The sequence below is a fragment of the Canis lupus genome, chromosome 13 (assembly GCF_003254725.2).
Source record: "Canis lupus dingo isolate Sandy chromosome 13, ASM325472v2, whole genome shotgun sequence".
In the NCBI taxonomy this organism is placed as follows: Eukaryota; Metazoa; Chordata; class Mammalia; order Carnivora; family Canidae; genus Canis; species Canis lupus.
The window spans coordinates 38,401,949-38,413,063 of record NC_064255.1 but is presented as its reverse complement, the minus strand read 5'-3'; positions in this window follow the sequence as shown (position 1 = coordinate 38,413,063).

Here is an 11,115-nt window from a genome sequence, read left to right as displayed (position 1 = left end):
AGCACACTCCCTACTGAGCTGGGAGCCCTATGTGGGGCTTGATCCCAGGACTCTGAGATCATGACAGACACTTAACCAAGTGAGCCACCCCAGTGTCCTCTCCTTGTTATTCTTTATGGCTTCATGGAGGCATGGCAAGATTCAGAAGTGCATTTCATTCCTCCTGAAGCCTGATATTAAAATCCAAATATCTGATTTTATATTCCCTTCTTGTTTGGGGTGGGGAGAATCTATATACCTTTATCCATAATCTCCTATTTAGATGCTTGAACTTGTAAATGTTCCATAATGTTTATTCTATTTTCATCTTCATGCTGTTTTATATACGCCTTACATATTACTTGACAGTTTTCTAGCATAATGAACTTCTTCGGGATTTTTAAAGAGATTTTATTTATTTATTCGTGAGAGACACCCAGAAAGAGGCAGAGACACAGGCAGAGGGAGAAGAGGCTCCATGCAGGGAGCCTGATATGGGACTCAATCCCTGGACCTGGGATCACGCCCTAAGTGGAAGACAGATGCTCAACTGCTGAGCCACCCAGTTGTCCCTATTTTCAGTATTTTTTTTATCTTTGATTGATTTAATTCAACAAACACTTATTTCAAGGCACACTGGAGAGAAAAAAGTAAAATAAAATCTATTCTCTGATCTCCATCAACTTGCTATCCAGTGGAGAAACCAGACATATATGCAATTATGTGGTAAATGATGTGATAACCATTTATCAAAATCATAACAAAGGCCGCATTTCCTACAACTTGGGGTGGGGTAGGGTGATGGAGAGAACAGGGCAAGGAAGAGGAGGCATGTGTGAGCACCCCGCTACACAATCGTAGGCAGCACTGGTTTGGCCCCGATGGTTTGCGGTTATTACCTGAGCCATGAAGCCAGCTGCTTCCATTGGTGGATCATTTTTGCTGTCACCAGCCACATTGCCATAATAAACATCTTTGACAGGCAGGTTTTTTTTTTTTCAACGTTTTATTTATTTATTCATGAGAGAGAGAGAGAGAGAGAGAGGCAGAGACCCAGGCAGAGGGAGAAGCAGGCTCCATGCAGGGGAGCCGGACGTGGGACTCCATCCCAGGACTCCAGGATCGCGCCCCAGGCCCAAGGCGGCGCTAAACCGCTGAGCACCCGGGGTGCCCTGACAGGCAGCTTCTTTTTTTTTTTTTTTTTGACAGGCAGCTTCTTGACGTGGAGGCCCACACTGTCTTCAGGAAGAGTTTCACTCAAAGCCTGATGGTGAAATTGCATAGACTTGACTTCAGTCGTAACACTGGAGCAAAGGTCGCCGCCGTGCCAGTGTCCCCTCAGCTCGCAGGGACGGTGCTAAGACGCCAAGTTTTCACCATCCAGAGGGGCAGACACAGGCGTGTCCATTGGACAAGCTGGTGGTAGACGCAGTCCTGAGTTCCAGGCGCTGCGGTTCCACTGGCGTTGCCGTCCGTGTAGGCGGCTTCCCATCTCTCCGGCTGTAGGATGCTCAGCAGAACCCGGTTTGTAAACTGCAACAGTTCACTGTTGCACACCCAGCGCTAAGCCAGAGGGGCTGCTCGGGTGGGCCCGTTCTTGGGGATACCCGCGGCCGCCGCATCACCAGCAGTAGCAGCAGGCAGGAGCCAGGTCAGCTCGGGCGGGCCTGAAATCGTGCTTTCGGCCAAGTCCGGGCGTCACAGGCAGATTCACTTGCCGGTCTCCCGCGCGCAGGGGGAGGAGCCAGTGGTGGCGCCACACTCGGCTCAGCCTTCAGGTCGTCTGAGCCCCGGCGCCGCCGCCAAGAGCCCTTCCCGCCTCAGCAGGCCCCCAGCTCTTTCCACGGCTGGTTCGCTCGTCCAGGCCCCTCTGGTGGATCACACGACCGAGAGAGCCTGGCCTTGCCCAGAGCTGCGCGTGCAAAGCCAAGACTTCCGATCCGGAGGAGGCTCAGAGCAGCTTGGCCCCGGGAGGCACGCCGGGAAGGCAACGACTCTCACAGGAGCCTTTTCTCTTCCCATTTTGCCTTCGATTTAGGGGTGGTTTTCAGGCCGCGCGTTCTGGGAGGAGCCCTTGGCACAAAAGTCCTCGACGTTCAGCAGCCATTTGTGGTGTCCGTGGGGCGAAGGTCGAGAGGCCTTTGCGGCCACCACGTTCTACTTTAACGACCCTATTCTATACCTAATGTTGATTCAGCTTGGGGGGGGGGGGGGACTAGTGATTTTCCCAGGGGCCTTGTTTACAGCGAAGTGTGCCGCGCCCCCTCTGCGTCCCTCGGGCAAGCCCAGCGGCTGCGTGGAGGTGGCGGCCCTGGCCTTCCCCCGAGAAGCCGGCAAGGAGCCCAGGGAGCGGCTGGGCAGTCCGGGTCGGCTTCACGCGGACGCTGAGTCTCTGTTCGTCACCATCCAGGTGGCTGGCAGCTCTAGGGACCCAAGGCGGACTCCAGCGCTTTGCCCTTCCCATGCCCTGTGGAGGCCTGGGCCTCGAGTGCCCGCCGCTGCCGCTGGGGATCGGCCGCGTCACGGGTCACGCGGATTACACACTTCCCCTGGAGCGAGTGTGGACGAGAGGAGCGACGCCTGGGGGTCAGCGCGGGGCCGGATGCGCTGCGGGCGTGACCCCAGTCCGGGGTCCAGTCCCCGGCGGGCTCCCCGCCGGGCTCGCTTCGCCCTCTGCCGGGTCTGAGTCTCTCTCTGGGTCTCTCATGAATAAATGAAATCTTTAAAAGAGAAGAAAAAAGACTAAATAAAAGGAAAGCTCGGTCAGACGGGAGCCCGCGGCCAGCAGTGGCCGCCCTGCTGCGGGGACTCCCGGCCGGAAGCTGCAGCGCAGCCTCGCTGCCCCCGCGGGAGGAAGGCCCGCGCTCCCCGCCGCTTGCAGCGTCGCCCACTCCCCACTCGCGGACCTCGCGTGGGCGCGGCCTCTCCCGGCCGCCCCTTTCCTCGAAGACAGCTTTGCCCTCCTCTGTTCCGTGGACTCGCCTGGGGTCTGGCCAGCGCTTGCGTGTTCCAGGTTGCAATCCCCTGCTGTGCCCAGATAAACCCACTTTCGCCGGTAAAATAACTGTCAACTTTATTTTTAAGGTTAACGTGGGAGGAAGGTATCCCTGCTGCACCCCGCACCGCGATCTAAGGGCAGCAGGCCGCCTACAGAGCCCTGCCACCCGGACGACAATCGCTGGGCAGTTTGGTCAAAGGGAGAGGCTGCCAAGGCCCATCCAGCTGCCCCGCGCACAACGCCAAAGCCTCTCGAAAATAAACAAAACAGGGGATCCCTGGGTGGCGCAGCGGTTTGGCGCCTGCCTTTGGCCCAGGGCGCGATCCTGGAGACCCGGGATCGAATCCCACGTTGGGCTCCCGGTGCATGGAGCCTGCTTCTCCCTCTGCCTATGTCTCTGCCTCTCTCTCTTTCTCTCTCTGTGACTATCATAAATAAATAAAAATTAAAAAAAAATAAATATTAAGAAAAAAGAAAATAAACAAAACAAAAAAGCCTCTCGCGTCCATGTCCGTTACAGCCTCTGCGCATTATCTGCGCATTATCTGATTGCAAACAAGGTATAAGAGCCAACTAAATGCTTCCTCAGCATCCATTACACCCAGCGATCTCTCCCACAGGAACTCTCAGGTGCTGCATAACAAACAACGAAGGACTTTCCCACCTGTTTGTCTTCATGGACGTGTCTTCTTCCTGAGTGAGGCGTTTCCCTCCAGGAGGAATCGTGCAGTGTGCCTGAAGCCAACTCACACTGAGAGCCTGACACATCTATTCAATTCACACGTGATCTCCATGGTGTGAACGATCTACTGTCTAGTAAGTATTGAGCTCTCACTGAAGGATTTCCCACATTCGCTACATTCATTTCCAGAACGTGTTCTGTGCTGCAGAATCTAGTGGGACATCTGAGCAAAGCCTCTCCCCCACGTGGTACACACAAAAGCTTTCTCTCCAGTGTATTTTTTGATGATTGACCAGGTAGGATGTTTGACCAAAGCCTATTCCACACCTGTCACACTTACAGGGCTTCTCTTCAGAATGTATACTTTGATGGTGAATCAAGTGTGGTGGTTGACTGAAGCTTTTCCCACACTCTACGTTCAAAAATGTCCTCTCTTGAATGAATTTGCTGATGTTTAATGCTATCTATTCTCTGATTAACAGCATTCCTGCATTCATTATACTTACAGGGTTTCTCTCCAGTAACATTTTAAGACAGTTCAAATTCCCACTAAAGGCCTTGCCAAATTCAGTACAGCCACAGGGGTTATTTTTCCACTGTGAATTCTCTGTTGTTTAACAGGCTTTGATGTCTCTCTAAAGCCTTTGTCACATTGACTACAGTTTCTCTCCACTGAATTTTCTGATGTATGAGGATTGAGTCTTGATTAATTTTTCCCCATACTTCATACATCTGTTGGGCTTCTTCCTAGTTTGAATTTTCTGATGCTGAATAAGTTGTGAGTACTTGCTGAAAGACTTCCCACGCAGATTACATCCACTGAACTTTGACCCACTGGGACCTATTTGGTGTGCATTCTGGCTTGAATCACATGGAAAGCCTCTGCCATGTTGACCAGCTCTCTCTCCTGTTATGTCCCTCTGAGGTGCAACGGGTTTGTGCCTGGAGTCAAACTTTTCCCCAAATTTGCTACGTTACTAGTATTTCCCTGGCCTATTAGTTTTGAACACTTGACCAGAACCTCTCTTCTGAGAAAAGAGCTTCCTCCTGGCCTTTACTGTGATTTTTTCCCCACAGGGGTTCTGCTCTTGTCTCAGCCCCACAAGCTTGTTGAAACTCAAACACCTCTGGATTGACCATTAGGAAAATGTTGTGAATTATTCCTTTTAATTCTTCTTCAGAAGATTTCTCCTTTTTTTAAAAAAAGATTTTATTTATTTATTCATGAGAGATACAGAGAGAGAGGCAGAGACACAGGCAGAGGGAGAAGCAGGCTCCATGCAGGGAGCCCAACACGGGTCTCGATCCCAGGTCTCCAGGATCACACCCTGGGTCGAAAGTAGGAACCAAACCGCTGAGCCACCCGGCGTCCCAAGATTTCTCCTTTGGAGTTGACTGTGCTTTGTCTTGATCTAAGAATCTGAAACAGAAGGAAAAGTTAAAGCTTCCTTGTGAAGGGAGAAAAAAAGTAGTTACGCTCATGATTAAGCTAAATCAAATTTTCATGCATCTTGTACATCAGCCTGATCAGAGCTTTATCCCTTCTGTTAAAACTTTATCCCATTTTATCTTGAATCACAGTTAGTTGTTTGTGTCCATCACTCTAGCTGGGCCTGAGATTCTGAGGGCAGGTGCCTTCTCATGCTGGTCTCCATAGCATCTCTGTGACACTGTGCACAAAGCAGGTGCCAACTACCAAAGACACGCATGAATGCATTTCAACAGGTGCTTGCTGAGTGCCTGCTGCATGCCAGGCTCTGCTCTGGCGCTGGGATGGTGATGAGGGACGACGCTGCCCCTGGAGCTGACATTCTAATGAGGAGAGTGACAATAAACAAATAAATATATGGCAGCAGATCAGGTAAGGACAGAGAATTCCTCTGAAAACTGGAACATGGGACGACCGGGTGGCTCAGCGGTTGAGCGTCTGCCTTCAGCCCAGGGTGTGATCCTGGGGTGCTGGGATCAAGTCCCGCATCGGGCTCCCCACAGGGAGCCTGCTTCTCCCTCTGCCTGGGTCTCTGCCTGTGTGTGTCTCTCATGAATAAATAAAATCTTAAAAAAAATCTGGAATGTTCTCCTAAACCAAAACACAAATGCCACAAATACAAAGACTTGGCTTCGCTAGCTCTTAACCTCAGCACCTAAAAGAATGCCTGCACACAGGTGGCACACAAAAAGCATTTGTTGCATGAATGAGTGAAAGGATGGGAGGCATGTTTCAAGTGTAAACACAATGCAAAGTTCTGCTTATATAACTAAGCCTTGAAAAACACGGGTTGGGGCACCAACATGCTGTGCAGCTGGAAACCCACATGTAACTTTAACTCCTTAAAAACTCCACTACTAATGGCTCCTGTGGACTGGAAGCCTGATCTATAACATAATCAACACATATTTTGTATGTTATATTATTATATTCTGTATTTTTACAATAAAATAAGCTAGAGAAAATATCATTAAGAAAATCATAAGGTGGGCAGCCCGGGTGGCTCAGCGGTATAGCGCCCCCTTCGGCCCAGGGCCTCATCCTGGAGACCCGGGTTTGAGTCCCATGTTGGGCTCCCTGCGTGGAGCCTGCATCTCCCTCTGTCTCTCATGAATAGATAAATAAAATATTTTTTAAAAAAGGAAAAAAAAAGAAAATCATAAGATTAAACTATTGGGACAACACTAAAATAAAAATCTTTGCCCAGTGAAGGAAATCATCAGCAAAACAAAAAGTCAACCTATTGAATGGAAGAAGATATTACAAATGCTATATCTGGCAAGCGTTTACTATAAAAAAATATATTTTAAAATTTTACACAGGGGCAGTCCCGGTGGCTCAGTGGTTTGGTGCCGCTTGCAGCCCAGGGTGTGACCCTAGAGACCCTGGATCAAGTCCCACATCGGGCTCCCTGTGTGAAGCCTGCTTCTCCCTCTGCCTGTGTCTCTGCCCCTCTCTCTCTGTGTTTCTCATAAATAAATAGATAAAATATTTTTTTTTAAAAATGAGCTAGAGGACCTGAATAGACAATTTTCCAAAGAAGACATGCAGATAGCCAATAGACACATGAAAAGATGCTTAACATCACTCATCACCAGGGGAATGAAAATCAAAATGACAATGAAATACCACCTTACACTTGTCAGGATGGCTAAAATTAAAAACACAAGAAAAAATACTGTAAGTGTTGGCAAGAATGTGGAAAAAAAGGAACTTTTGTGTGCTGTTGGCAGGGATGTAAATTGGTGCTGCCACTGTGGAAAAGAGTATAGAAGTTCCTCAAAAAATTAAAAATAGAATTCCCATATGATCCAGTAATTTCACTACCGGATATTTATTCAATAAAAACAGAAGCACTAATTTGAAAAGATAGATTTGCCCCTGTGTTTATTAGCATTATTTATAATAGCCAAGATAATGGAAGCAATCCAAATTCCCACCAACAGATAAGTGGATAAAGAAGATGTGGTATATGTACACAATGGAATATTACTTAACCACCAAAAAGAAAGATGTTGCCATTTGCAACAACATGGATGGACCTAGAGGATATAATTCTAAGTGGAATGTCAGAGAGAGACAAATACTGTATAATTTCACTCATATGTGGAGTTTAAGAAACAAAACAAATGAGCAAACAAAATAAAATAAGACAAAAAACAGACTCCAGAATACAGGTAACAAACTGATGGGTGCCAGAAGGGAGGTGGATGGGAGATGGATGAAATAGATAAGGGGATTAAAAGTACATTTATCATGATGAGCACTGAGTAATGGATAGGATTGTCAGATTACTATATTGTAGACCTGAAAATAATACCACACTGTATTTTTAAAAACCCAAAAATCATAAGAGAAAATAAATTTGTTACTGTACTGTATTGATTATGCATTTAGATTGTCCAGTAGCAAGATGAATTGTCTGTACCTACAGCAATATCGTCTTATATGATACAAGACACTGTACATATTATAGATATTACTAGCACTAGCTAGCAAACATGAAAAGATAATCTTCATTTCTCATATTTATTTCCAGGTTGAACAATCTATGCATTGATAATGACGAAGCAGTAATGTGACTGCTTTATGGGAGCCTAGCGGAACTGATACGATCGCCTCACAGGAGCCTAGCATATACACTAGTAAATGATTTGTTATAAAATCATTATGGCCTGCAGCACTATAGTCCTACTTATACTACAGTATTGGAAATTTACCTTTGTAAAAACCCGCTTACCCATGATGACAGGCTGATACACGTTTCCTCCAACTAGGGGACAGAGGGATGCATTGTACTGTACGTTTCTGTACATTTGTATACCATTCTTTTTTTTTTTTAATTTTTATTTATTTATGATAGTCACAGAGAGAGAGAGAGGCAGAGACACAGGCAGAGGGAGAAGCAGGCTCCATGCACCGGGAGCCCGACGTGGGATTCGATCCCGGGTCTCCAGGATCGCGCCCTGGGCCAAAGGCAGGCGCCAAACCGCTGCGCCACCCAGGGATCCCACCATTCTTTTTTTTTTAATTTTTTTTAAACATCCCTTTATTATTTTTTTTAAATTTTTATTTATTTATGATAGTCACACACACACAGAGAGAGAGAGAGAGGCAGAGACATAGGCAGAGGGAGAAGCAGGCTCCATGCACCGGGAGCCCGACGTGGGATTCGATCCCGGGTCTCTAGGATTGCGCCCTGGGCCAAAGGCAGGCGCTAAACCGCTGCGCCACCCAGGGATCCCAAAATATTTTATTTATTTATTCATGACAGAAACAGGGAGAGAGAGAGAGACACAGAGACACAGGCAGAGGGAAAAGCAGGCTCCATGCAGGAAGCCCGACATGGGACTTCCAGGGACTTTCCAGATCCCGGGTCTCCAGGATCAGGCCCTGGGCTGAAGGCAGCACTAAACTGCTTGAGCCACCTGGGCTGCCCTGTATACCATTCTTTGAAAGCAATAGTACAAAACAGAAAACTGACATGTTAATTTTATATTTAATATCACTCACTTTATGCCTCTCTAAGGACTATCTACGAGCTTGCCCATGATGTTCCACTTTTTTTTTAAGATTTTATTTATTTATTCATGAGAGACAGAGAGAGAGAGAGAGAGAGAGAGAAGAGAGAGCGGGAGGCAGAGACACAGGCAGAGGGAGAAGCAGGCTCCCTCTCGGGAGCCCGATTCAGGACTCGATCCCAGGACTCTGGGATCACAACCTGAGCTGAAGGCAGATGCTCAACCGCTGAGCCACCCAGGGATCCCAAAGCCAAACAAACCTCTTTCTAAAATTGTCAAACCATCCTTTGCTGGCATTAAATCATCCAGCTTTAGATCTTTTTACATCAATTTGTCATAGAGTGATGTGGCTTTTTCTCAAATCATATCAGAGCCTATAGGTATGCCACATAGCAGTCCTGCACCTACATAAAAGCTGCATTTTCAGTATGAGATAACAAGGTATTTCACAAAATTTGCAAGATATTCATTCTTCCTGGCATAGTTGCAGCAACAGCTCCATGATTTCCTTCTCTCTTTCTCCCTTTTTCAGTGAGCTCTATGTCCAAAGCAGGGCTTGAACACACAACCCTGAGATCAAGAGTCACATGCTATACAGACTGGGCCAGCCAGGTGCTGCTCCCCTTTTCTCTTTTTATAGTGGTTCTCATGCTGGATTTATCTTGAGATGGGGGCCAACAGCAGCTGCAGACCTCAATCTACAGTACATATCAAACAATTCAACTTTTTTTGGTAACATCGTGGTTTTTTTCCTGCTTCTTGGAAGCACACTTGGCATCATTATGCCATCATTGGCATTCGTATGGGTCTCTTAGTGTTATTGGAGGTTTATGGTGTTGCACTAAATACAATGAAAAATACACGAGAAAAAAAATACAGAGAACCACAAGAGATCATCTTTACTGTGTAGTCTACTGGAGGGACAAAGCACTGATGTAGAGTGATTGATGTCACATGGTGTTTTCAGTGGATCCTCGGGACACTTGGGCTCACCACAAAGCAACAGGAGGTGGCCGATATCTATCACAGTAGTACAGTATGTACTGTTAAAAAAAAAATTCGACCAAGTACATTTGAAGATCTAAACGGCTTTATTAAGTGATTCATGAATCAAGTATGTAGCAAATAGAGTGGAACTCTAAAGTGCTACAGAAAGAGAAAGGTTTTTGAAAGCAGAGCAGGGAAGTAAGTCATAAATGGAAAAAAAAGGATTATTTTAGGCTTAGGTCACCTTCATTTGGGGACAAAAAGTTCTTAGTATGTGGATTATTGCATCTTCTTGGAGGATGGAAAGACGCATGTGACAGATCACCTTATTGGTGCTGACCAGAAAATTTCGGAGACAGTATTTCTGGGGCAGGATGACAAGTAGGTTAGGTAGGAAGCCTAGTTTTTTTTTAAAGATTTATTTATTCATGAGACACACACACACACACACACACAGAGGCAGACACAGGCAGAGGGAGAAGCGGGCTCCACTCAGGGAGCCCGCTGCGGGACCCAATCCCGAACCACGGGGTCACGCCCTGAGCCAAAGGCAGACGCCCAACCGCTGAGCCACGCAGGCGTCCCAAATTTTTAAAATTTATTTATTTATATGTTTTTAAAATATTTCATTTATTTATTCATGAGAGACACACAGAGAGAGAGGCAGAGACACAGGCAGAGGGAGAAGCAGGCTCCATGCAGGGAGCCCAACGTGGGACTCGATCCCGGGTCTCCAGGATCACGCTCCGGGCTGAAGGCGGCCCTAAACCGCTGAGCCACCCGGGCTGCCCCAGGCGTCCCAAATTGTAACCTTTTATAATAAGTTTGTATATATTTTATGGTAGCAAATGATAAAATAGACTAGTACTTATATATTTTATACATTCCTCACATACTTAACATTTTTTTATATTTCTAGACTACACAGTTTGTACATTTTTTCAAATTGTCACAAATCTCCAAAAAATTTTCTAACACACTTTTGAAAAAAAAATCCCCCTATAAGTGGACGCACACGGTTGGAGCCGTGTTGTTTAGGGGTGAACTGTGAAACTGCATAGAGGAGACCCTGTTTCCGATGCGCCGGGAGGCCGGCAGGGGGAGCTCAGCCCCCTCCAGCCTGAGGAGACGATGGGAAGGGAGATGCGCCTCGTCGGTCGCCGCAGATGCCACTTTCTCCCCCTTTCCCCTGTACCAGAGCTTTGCTCTCCTGTGCTCTGCGGCTCACCTACCTGCAGTTTTGCTTTTGCTTGCTTATCTTGAATTACAATTTTCCGCTATTACTAAATAAACCCATTTTGCTGGCAAAATAACTGGCAGTTATAAAGTTAAGAATATTGTTAATTATTTGTAGTCTCTTCTTTAACAGAATGTAATCTCCTTTTTGCCTTGGTAATGATTTGCACTTCAGTTGCTTCATCTGATGGTAAATTTCCATCTTAGTTTTTTTTTTTTCCAT